The sequence below is a fragment of the Ambystoma mexicanum genome, chromosome 11 (genome assembly GCF_040938575.1).
Source record: "Ambystoma mexicanum isolate Mex_15411 chromosome 11, UKY_AmexF1_1, whole genome shotgun sequence".
NCBI lineage: Eukaryota > Metazoa > Chordata > Amphibia > Caudata > Ambystomatidae > Ambystoma > Ambystoma mexicanum.
In genome coordinates this window covers 910,516,860-910,528,993 of record NC_090934.1, presented here as the reverse complement: position 1 = coordinate 910,528,993, position 12,134 = coordinate 910,516,860, and positions in this window count along the sequence as shown.

The window sequence follows — 12,134 nt, the reverse complement described above, 5'->3', positions numbered from 1 at the left end:
CGGCCATCTTTAAAAACACAATCCATTGCCATCCTCTGCCCCCTGGACCTGTTCGTGTTACCTTGCTGCCTGAGATCCATTGCTACACTGTTACCATGCCCAAGGTGCTAAAAAAAAACACAGACCGCCAGCGAAAGGAGAAGTTCTCCACTGAGGAGTTAGTGATGCTGACTCAGACCTTGGCGGACAATGCAGAAGTGGTCTTCGCAAATGACATGCGGCGTGAGACCCTCCTAAAGAAGAAAGCAATCTGGGCTGAAGTGGCAACAAAAGTGAGTGCTGTAGGCACCAGCACGCACACTGTACGCGAGTGCAGAAAACGATGGGACGACCTGAGACTCCGGGTCAGGATGATCCTGGCCGAGAACCACAAGACTGCCACCGCTGGAGGATCAGGGTCACCAATCAAGTTGAAGGAGTGGGAGGAGACATGCGCCAACCTCATCGGGGTAGAATGTATTGAGGGAGTCGGGAGGATGTAGCACGGCGTGCCAGACACTTCTGATGGAGGTAAGTGCACTGGTGCAAGCATGCAATGTGAATGTACAGGTCCCCACAAATGGCAGCCCTGGATCACTGCATGGATGGCCCGGCATCCACACATGCATCCCACCCTGCGCATGTCAGCGCCAGACCCCAACACACACACATGCATACATCAACAGAGCCAAGTGCCACACACAACACTGCATGGATGAGGCACTGAAATGACACCTCACCTGCTTCTTCCACAATGAAGTTCAAACGGCCCCAAATGAATTCATGATGTAGCCTGCATTGAGTACATGCAACCATAACCAATGACATCCCCCTTCTTGTCCCCGACAGGGTCGCATACAGACACCGAGGGAGGATCCCAGGCACCCCCTGTGCAAAAGGAGAAAAGGCCACAGCCCAGCGAGGACGCACCCACAACATCAAGGGGAAAAAGGCCAAGGACCCTATTGCAGCGTCCAAAACAACTCCTGCGCGCCACTGCCAGTGCCATGCAAAACCCTTCTGCCCCGCCTCTGGAGGTCCACTCCCCCCCCCCCCCCCAAATCACCGCCACCGAGGGTCCACCCTCAGCTGCTGCCAGTTCGGCAGGGGAGGCGGCAGCCATTGCCCCATTGTCCGACGTGGATGAGCCCGAAGATCTCGATCTGCCTATGCACACCCCAAGCCCTGCTGTAACCCCCGAGCAATCACCCCTACACACACCTGGCTCGCACGTCACTGTTCACAAGTCCATGGAGGCCTTCAGTAGCCCCCCAGAGGCGGCATCTGCACACCAGCCAGCATCAGGATGCGCAGCAGACACACCACCACAGGCCGCCACTGCCCTTGACCTGGCCAGCGTCATCCAGCGCCAGCAGGCTCTCACAGACCTCGTAGGTCAACATGTGGAGGAGGTTGCCCGTCTCAGGGCTGACCTCGGGGAGACATCCAGGCACTCCAGGGAGGGAATGGAGTTGTGCACAGACAGGCTGTGTGGGGAGCTGATACGCGTCCGGGAGGTGCTAACACGCATCGCAGATGCAATGGAGCGCCAATTTCCACCAGGACAGTCTGCCACCTCTTCGACCACCAGTTCGCGGCAGACAAGCCCAATCAGACGCTCTACATGCACCACCAGGCGCACCTCCAGCCAGCCCCCAAATGCTGGCCCTGGCAATGAACAATAGGGCGTGAATGTTCATTGACCTCTGTGCATGCCTGGACACATACATTGTTGGAGACTCATGAGGGACAGTTGTGGGGGGTGGGGGGAAGGGTGTGATGGGACAGTTGTGGGGGGGTAAGGGTGGCGGGATGGTTGGGGACTTGCACATTTTTCTGTTTCTGTTCATTAAAACACTGTTGTTTGAGCAAAACACAGGCCTTGACTCCTTCATTGTGTATGATCAATTTATTGATGCCAAAGTCCATTGTGAGCTAACAAACAGACACCAGTGCATCACCAGCCATATACAGGTGACAGTATGACTACATGTTACTCAGAATATTTGGTTGATCAAATGCTGTCTCACAGCACGTCCCTCCTGGCCATCCCCTCTTGCATGACCTGCATCCCCTTCACCTCCATCCTCATCCCCGTCATCATCCTCATCAGGTGCCTCCATTTCAACGTCAGGGGCCAGTGGCACATTCCGTCTCATACACATATTGTGCAGCATGACACATGCCGTGGTGATCTTTGCAACCTTCTCATGGCCATACAGGAGGGCGCCACCAGACCTGCTAATGCACCTAAACCGTGACTTCAGAAGTCCAAAAGTCTGCTCGATGACGAGGCGGGTACGGGTATGTGCATGATTGTATTCTTCTTCGTGCCTGTTCTGTGGGTTCCGTACAGGTGTGAGGAGCCACCTCTTCAGGGGATAGCCGACATCACCTACATGGGGGGAGGAATGGGTTCCTGTTACTTTTTGACACATGTGTGGCCTGTTCATGTCACATACTTTGGCCTATCATTGTGATTCATGTACACATTCAACTGCATCAATGAATATGGTCTGTGTGACTGCTTTGTGCAAAGGTGAGCGCAAGCATGCAAGTAGACATGCCCCATTGATGCCTCCAACAGTGACTGCCATGTCCTGGGTGAGGCCAGGTCATTGGTGTCCCTGTGGGCAGGCACATTTGGTACCACACTGGTGGTGTACTGTCCTTCCGACATTGCTGTTGCCATGCTGAGAGGCAACACTTCAGTGGTGCCATGGGTTTGTGGTGCATTGCCATAGCTAGGGGGTATACCTTTGCATGCATCCAAGGGCACAATGCATTGTTGATGTTGTGCTATAGGAATGCTGCATGACTATGTTGGCGGCATGAATGACATTTGTGTATTTCGTGGCGTGGAGTGTCGTGCAATGTGGATGAGGATTGATGTTTGATGTCACCAGATTTGGGTTGTCAGCTGTGTCGTGTGGCATATACTTGCATGTCCGTTCATCCCAAGTACGTTGCTGCCCTCACAGATGCCCATTAGCGTACATCTGTATGTGCATTTGGGCGACGGACTACAGGCTACACCCAGTTGAAGTATCTATCTACCCCTCCCAATGCACACCCAGTTGGAGTATCTATCTACCCCCCCAATGCACACCCAGTTGGAGTATCTATCTACCCCCCCAATGCACACCCAGTTGGAGTATCTATCCACCCCCCCAATGCACACCCAGTTGGAGTATCTATCTACCCCCCCAATGCACACCCAGTTGGAGTATCTATCTACCCCCCCAATGCACACCCAGTTGGAGTATCTATCTACCCCCCCCAATGCACACCCAGTTGGAGTATCTATCTACCCCCCCCCATCACACTGCCATGTACTTGGCATGGAACTCACCAAGTAGCCACGAACGTTGTCCCATTCGTCGCTCCATGTAGCTGGGGATAGTTGAGTTCCGCAGGACCATGGAATCATGGGTAGATCCTGGAAATCGGACACAGCAATGTGTGATTATCTTGTTGGCGTCACATACCATTTGGACATTGATGGAGTGGAATTGCTTCCTGTTTCGGTAGACTACTTCATTGTGATGTGGGACGACCAATTCCACATGTGTACAGTCGATGGCCCCAATGCAACTTGGGATGCCTGCCAGTGAATAGAAGCCAACTTTGGTGTTTGCAATCTCCTCGGCAGTCCGTGCCACGGATATGTGCTCGGGTGCATGCTTCAGGAGGGCATCGAGTACCTGGTTCAGTATGCGTGAGAATACTGGTTGGGAGATGCCATGCATCTGCCCCACTGTATGCTGGTAGGTTCCTGTGGCCAGGAAGTGGAGCACTGTCACCATCTTGAGTAGAGGGGGGATGGCAGTTCGGATATCTATGAGGCTCACAATGTCGCTGTGTATCATGTCCACGATGCTGGTGATGGTGTCCCGGTCCAGACGGTACAGGGTGTGTATCTGCTCAGATGTTAGGTTAAATGGACTGGCTCTGATCCGGGGAATTGGTGGGTGCCTCTGTGGTATGATTAGGTGGCGTGGTGGTGCTTGCTGTGCCTGTCTGGCCCTCCTCCTCCTCCTGCCTCTCCTCTGTGCAGCCTGTTGTTGTAGCAGCAGCGCTGCAATCAGGTCCTCCAGGCCATGTAATGCTGCCAGTATTGGAACCATCTTGGTGTGGGAAGGGGTGTGGGAAGGGGTGTGGTGTGCTTCTTTTGAGCAGCCACACTCTCCATTGCCTCCACCTGTGCTGATTTTGGCCACTTGTGGCAGGTGTTGACACTGCTTAGTTCTTTTAACGGGTGGTTCGCGATGGCGGTATTGCCGCCATGCGCTAAGGGGTTTTGGGGTATTTACCATGGCGCTATTACCGTGTGCACTAGCCTTGTGGTGGTGTGCTATTAGCGGCTTGTCGTTATTTACGGGTTGGCGGGTCGCGTGCACGCGGACTGACCGCTATTAGTGGCACCGTAATTAGCGGTGCCGCTAATGGCGGTGAGCCGGGTCGTAATCCGCATGGGCATTTAACGTTACCGGTATTCCATTACCGATAACGTTAAATACCTACCGCCATCCGTGTAATGAGGTCCATAGTTAAGAGATATATCTCCTTCGCCTATTCTGGGAATGTCGGCCGAGGGAATGCGCTATTCTCAAGAGGGGTGTGATTGTGATTCAATAAAAACCCAAACAGCAAAGTATAATGGTCCAAAATAAAGAAAATGTCCAATCAAGGTTCCATAAACATGTATATATTTTAATTAAACACAGCATCTGCAGGAATAACTAAATAGAATACACTATACAAAACTCAGCAATGTGGAAAGAACACACAATATGCGTTCTTGAAACACTTGTGTATAGGCGCGTTACAAATACCATATCATATGCAAAAGAAATATATAGCACTCAGGGTAATGAAACACGTGTGAAAGGCAATTCAACAACCAGCATTCTTTCAAAAGGATATTTCTTTGAATGAAAAAGGTTCACAAGTGACCAGTGTATGGGGCCCAAAATAGAGCAGGGAGGCAGTTATAGGTCAATAGTATCTTCTTGTTGATTCAACCGTTTTGAACCAGGCTTTGAGCAGAAGTGCAAATGGATCGAGCTAATTTTGGGTGCAACGTATCGTGTTGGCCCAAGCAGCAGGCGGGCATCATTGGTAGTGTTGCCTTCATTTTGGGCAAATGGTCATCTCACTATCTGGCTAAAAGCGTTCGTAATGTCATCATTTTCATAGCGGGTAAAGTGGCAGTCTCTGTTTCAGCTGATGACTTAATCATACAATATGAGCTTTCAATATTGTGCACCCCTCTACATTGCTCCAGGCGATACAACTCATGTAGCGGAATGAAGGCGATAATACCAATGAGTTGGTAGATTGTGTTGACTTCCTTCCATGATCCCATTCCTGCTTGCTTTTCCAGATTTTACAATATTCATGCATTAGTTGCTATTATGGCCAATACATTATTTCTAGAAATGTTGCTTCATAAAAGTTTCGGGCTAGTCTCTCTTTTTCTATCTCCTCTCTCTAGATAAGCAGTGCACCAGCGCATTCTAGGGGAAGATATTTCAGGAGTGATAGTAAATGATGGGTGGAGGGTAAGTCTAGCGAAGTTTTAGCATTTAATTTGCAATGTAATTTATACAGACCTGGACTTTTTTGTGTGTTCAGCAATGAAAGTCAGGGCAATCACCAGGATCAGTTCAAGACATGTGGTAACCGCTAGGAAGAGTCGATGTGTGACGCTCCAGCAGTTCGAGTTCAGGGTCATCAACTGTTTGAGACAGTGATCCTGTTACTTTGGTATGTGGTTTGGCGAAGTGGCAGTTCGAGGTCGAGCTGGCCGGGATGAGTCCCTCTGTAACAACTTGTTTGAGTTGATGAGTGACACTCTAGTGGTTCAAGTTGGTCCAAGCGATGAGTAGCGGATTCAAGTGGACCATTTAAAAGGCTCTGCAAAGACACATGGGTCTCCTCACGAGTTGAACGGTATCCCTTAAATGCGGCGGTAACGCTATTAGTACTGCATTTAAGGGCTGGTCCTATCAAGAGTCTGGCAGAAAATGGGAGTTTAACCTCCAGCATTTTGCTGGAGGTAAACATCTCAATTTAAGGGCCATTTTCGGTGCTATTAGCACAGCACTATTTGTGCCGGCGCTAATAGCACCACCTCAACCACATTGGGTCTAATAGACCAAAAGGAAAATGGGGACTTACCGTTCCCCCGCATCTCAGGATCCGGCGTAAATTGCGCCAGACTGAGTTGTGGTAACGCAAATGGCGTTGGGAAGTATCACAGCACAATTAGCACTGGGATACCACCCAACTCGTGATGAGGCCCTGTGTGGTATGAAACTGGTTCGAACTTACAAATACAGTGGTTTGAAGATTTGATTGAGTGCCAAAAGCAGCACCAGCAGGCCTTCAGGTTTCGAGATGAGGTGAACTCTGTTAGACTGGTTTGATGCAATGAAAACCAGGGGACCTGGCTGTCTTGGGTTCCCAGGATACTGAGCGTCCCACTCTGGAGTCACAGGGACACATTGGGCCTCATTTTAAGGCTGGCGCTCCCGTAATGAAGATGGCCGGTACTGGGCCGGCCCCCTTCATTCCGGGAGCGCCTATTACGAGCTTCCCATCGCGGGACCCGGATCGCATGCCTGGGAAACCCAGGCGTGCTTTCCAGGTCCCGCGAGTGGAAGAGGGAGGCAATAATGGGCGAGATGTAATCTGCCCGTTATTACCTCCCTCCCCAATCCCATTGAGCCCTATGGGGGCTCAAATGGAAATGGAGATGGGTTCCTGCAAGGAGGAATTACCGGGTCCTCCTATGTCGGAGTAACCCGGTAAATCCCCATTGCAGGAACCCGGTAATGGAGCCCAGAACGGAGGCAGCCATGGAGCTAATAGCTCCATGGCTACCTCCATTCTCGTAATGAGGCCCATTAATCCTTGTTCGCGCGCTCCCAGCAAGCAAGGCTGTCCCATATAATCAGGAATCCTTCACTATGATGAGGTCGTGGCCAGAAGTGGGGCTGGCTGATATGCAGGTCTTGTTACAACAGCAAACGTCACTCCTAATGTTCCCCGGGAGTGGGTAGGGAACAGAGCTCACCTTTGCCTTGGACACTAAGGGCCTCATTACAACCCTGGCGGTCCCGTAATGAACGGTGCCAGTACTGGACCGGCACCATTCATTACGGAATGCCTGTTTACAAGGTCCCCTGGCGGGACCTGGAACAGACGTCTGGTGAAACCAGACGTCCTTTCCGGGTCCCGCGAGGGGACCAAGGAGCTAATAACGAGCCCGTTTTGTGCATGAGGAATTACCGGGTCCTCCAAGGTCAGACTGACCCGGTAATTCCTCATTCACAGAAGCCGGTATTGGAACCCATAATAAGGGCATGGCTGCCTCCATACTCGTAATGAGGCCCTAAGTCTTCACCTCACTTGTAAAAGGTTCTCAAAATTCAAATCTAATAACTAAGGCCCAATGCATTCTTCCTCAGGTGTTTCTTCTCTCTTCTTCTCTTTGAATATGATAAGTAGTGGGAGGTCCTTTCTTTTAAAGGAAAAAGTCTACAGGTGATTGGATTCCTCCAGCTGTAAAGAGCTCCCTCTGTCTACACTATCCCTTCTCCCTCCCCTTCTTAATAGAATTAAAGGCCCCTTTGACATGCTGTACCCTTGCGTGCGGCAACTCCTTTTGGGAATGGGCGTGCCCTTTAATTCCTGTTCCGGGGCCAGCTTCAGATGGTGTGGCTGTCTCTCCAGGCAGAGTGTTACCTCCCCTCACAAAGCAACAATTTCATAGTTATGCAGTTTTTGGATGAGGTGCATAACTTAAATGCAGCCTCTATACTGCAAACACCTGGTTATCACTGCAGCTGTCAGATGGGCACCTGTGCAATCTGAACCTATGCTGTGCCACTGGTAGAGTAGGTGTGCAAATCAGTCTACTGATCCAGCAGGGCACAGGTGTGCAGTATGCTTTTTGGCAGGTAGCTAATAACCAGAATAGTTGCACCTTGCATTCTGATCGAGGTGACACTGCATCTAGGGTGTTTATTTTGCCAGTTCAGTACAAAAGACAAATGAGCCAGACTCCATAGCACATATTTATATTTTGGGATACACATTCAGTGGGGATGTGAGGATAGCAATGGAGTGAAGCCTACCGTTTATGGAGGATCACGGTAGAGAGCACCTGCTCAATTGCTCGCTTTTGGTTAGAACCACAGAATTCTACCATAGAACTAGAGGGCCAACATTCTATGTATATTGAGAGCACAAACTGAGGCAGCAATTGATGCCATGCTGCTGGATTGTAAACAGTAGAATACCCAGCATTTCTTATGGAGGAGGCTGCACAAAATTAGCTAACTTTGTTTTTTTTCATTTACAGCTTTATGTTAATAAAGAAATGAAACCCACTTTCTAAAACAATAGAGTGCAGGTATGCCCTTTCAGTCAGTGGTGGTGTCATATAAATATAAATTCATATAAATATGAATTGTGATGGAAAAATGTGCATAAAGATTTCCACTGCCTCTAACAACCCGTCTTCCTGTTCTATACCCCAGGATTCATTCCTGTTTCTCGCTTAATGCTTTCCACGTTTTCAAGGTTTTTAAATTGAAAGATGTTGCTCTTGTTGTGGATAATGAACCACAGAATACTCTAGTGGATTGGTGAACAATCTTTAATTGCAATCAACAAAGCAGCATACTCAGGACAACAGCAACCCAACGGCAAACGAGACTCCATGCAGCAATCCACTCTCCCTCCGGTCACTGGGCTTAATTCCCCAAAACAACCATGTCATTCAACGGAGAGGGTGGTTTCAGGCATAGCATGACATTACAGAGAAACAATGTTTCAGGTGCAAAAACTGCATCTCGGCATACCAATTTTAGGCAGGAGCTGCCTTTCTCGCGATCAGAAAGACATGCTCAAGTGGAAGGTGAGCAGAGATACATTTTAGAGCTGACTGAGCAAGTTTCTTCCCTTATTCCGAATGCCTCTGAGCAGAGGGCATGCTCACTATTTGACAACTTCCGTCTGCTAAAGCAACCTTTCCTAAGAAAGCGGCAGCCTAAAACACACGTCTTTATGCAAAAGGGAAATACGTCAGAGGCAAGGACTGTGGTTAGAACATGCACATTAAACTGCAGGGCTTGCACACCAATGGCAATAGACCCATGTTCAACATGGCAGTTAGCAATCGCTGAGCATTAGTTCATGAACATTTTCGAAATCTAGGCTTTTCCACCACAATTCCCTCCTATGAGACCTTTACTCCAGTCTCATCCATTACTTCCTTGGGGGAACAAACATCACATTCTGCGATATCACAATATTTTAATTCTTCAGTAGTCTGACAGTAGTACATTTGAGTGGTCTGGGTAAACCTATGAGCACTGGGTACAGGCACAATAATAAAGGTACTTGAAACATGCCCCTAGGATAGGCTCAGGATGAGTACCAGGACTGTTAGGAGGATTTGACCAATGGTTTCACCCAGAGGTCCCAGCATAATAAATACCAAAGAACTGAAGTTATGGACCTAGGGCTGACGTGCAGGCAATCTACTGTACTATGGATGTCAGAGACAGTGTCGGAGAAGTTACAGCATTCACTCTTCACAATTGTACAAACTCCTCCTTGTGAGGCTAAGAGGGTGTCCAGTGCCATATGGGTTCTGCAGACCCATAGTTCGTATGGGTCCTTACTCAGGGGACAACAGTGTCAGTGAGGATGTGGTCAAGCGATCTGGGTTTACCTTGATTCCCAAGGTGTTCTGTGAGGAACTCTTCTCTTGCAGAGCTTCCTTTCTGGAGGGGCTGTGTGGGGAAATAGCTGGTATGCCGAAGTGCGGGCAGGACATATCGCATGTAAAAATTCCCATCCCAATTTATTGGCATCCAGGGGAAAGCTTTATCTCCACAGATGAAGTAAATCCTGGAATAAGTAGCATAAGAAAAACGGTTCGAATGCAAAGTTGACATTATTGATGACGACACCGGAATTGGTTGCAAGGTAATATTTACACTTACTTGTTCCCATGAATAGGGTACCTTTGTTAACATAACACACAAGGCCAGTATCCGAAGATGAGAGGTGGTGAGAAGTGGGACTCTTGAATACCTGGGCCCTCATTACAACTCAGGCGTTAAGGGGTTAACAGCGCCGTTAAACCCTTAACGCCTGATTACGAGGTCCCTTTGCGGGTGGCACTTTAACGCCTACTTTTAGCAGGCGTTAAAAAACCAACCCGCAAAGGGACCTAGGAGCTAATTACGGCACCGTAATTTACGGTGCCGTAATTAGCGCCTTCCCCAGTCCCATTGAGCCCTATGGGGCAAAAATGGGAATGGGGAAGGGCCATGGCGGCATGGGGAATTACCGCCCCGCCAACCTCGGAATGGGGTGGTAATTCCCCATTCCGCCATGGCGGAGTTGGTCAGTTACCGGCATGGACCATGGTGCTGTTAGCACCATGGTCCAACGCCTGGGTCGTAATGAGGGCCCTGGTCTGGAGTGGGGAAATTCAGAGACCAGTAAAATCCATCTGGTAATGGCAATTATGACAAGGGTTGGGGGCTAGGGAATGGGTGACCAGTTTGAGATCCAGGCAGACATCTACACAGTTAAAGGGACTAGGGGCTAGAGGGAACTTGGCAGATAGGTCATGGGTTAAGTGAATGTATCCAACAATCGGAAATGTTAAAAATTGAGGTATACTGCACACAACAGTTCTGAAGCAGGATGAATGGCAATCTTCAAAAGTGTTTCCAATCCAGGATCAGGGGTTGAACTAAGTTCACAGTTCAGCTTTTCTGGCAACGGTTGTAGTTTGAAGTTCCTCTGGTCTGTGTGTTTCACAGAGTTCACAGTTCAGTGTTCGTGGCAGTGTCAGGTCAATCCATACCAGTGTTCAAGCTAGAAATACCTGTTGTACCAATGCCACAAGCTCACGGTTGTCACCAGGACAAAGAGAATGACCAAGAGGTGGTCCAATGCGAGCATGCGGGGGCTGGAAACTGATAAATGGGGGTGCCAGTCTTTCCCAACGTTCCTGCTCCCAGCCATGTCAGGCTAAAAAAGTGGCTAGTTGTTCATGCTCATTTCTTGAGCAATTAGGATTCATTCTGCTTGATTGTCTGTGTGACCGCCACGGCAAGAAGGGGTGTATGCCCCTTCGCCATTCCCAGCCCCCCACCACACACATTCCTTTAAAAAAATACAAAACCCCACTCAGTCAGTGCATCCTCCAAGTTCAGGAGGAACTGGTCTGAACCACCTGTAACCGGTGTACCCCATTGTTCTTGTATAAGCCTAGAACCCCCATATTTATTAGGCCATATCTAATTGTTGCAAAACCTGCTCCCCTACAGAACTTAGCCATTGTCATATTGCATTTCTTCCTTGCTCGTTCTGGCTTACTGTGTGATTTGGCACCTCTCCATTGAAATCTGGGTATTTTCTCAGACCACTGGGTATTGCATGACCCCCAGCTCCATGCTCATTCTCCAGAAAGAGTCCTGTATACCATTAAGTAGTTGCCCCCTACCCAGGATGTACCAAGTTGTTACCCCCCAGATGGATTATTAATGCATCTGGTGGTCCTTCCTCTACACGCTGCTCCCTCAGCCTATCCTCAATTTCGGTCCACTTCATTCCTGGCTGACCGAACCAAGTTATTTAAGATTTTGCAAATTTGCTTTTACCCCTCTTCTCTTTGAAACTTGCCCATTTCAGCGTTCTTTTATGAATGAATGGCCAAATACCCAAGCCACCTTCTATTCCACCTCTCTGATGGGTTTCAGAGAGGGAGAAAAGAGCTATCAGTGAGTGACTCCTGTTAACTCTACCCCTGCCTTTTGTACCTCCTGTAACAAGCCGACTACCATCTGAGATGCACTGTATTCCATGTTCACTCGCCCCTACCCCAGCAGTCGTAGTAGCTGACCTATCCTACAAGAGTGTGTTCCGTAGTGCGTGGGGTTACTTCCCACCTTTCGTGGAACAATTATCATGCCTGCAAGGAACTGATAATTGTTCAAAGGTATGCCGCTCTCGTGCACTAGCAAGTGTATGGGTCCTTTTGGCCTGCTATTGGATAGCCTAGCTTATTGAGAGCTTTTCCAAAAGAAGCAGGCTTTTCTTGATGGCTGGGTTGGTTTGGA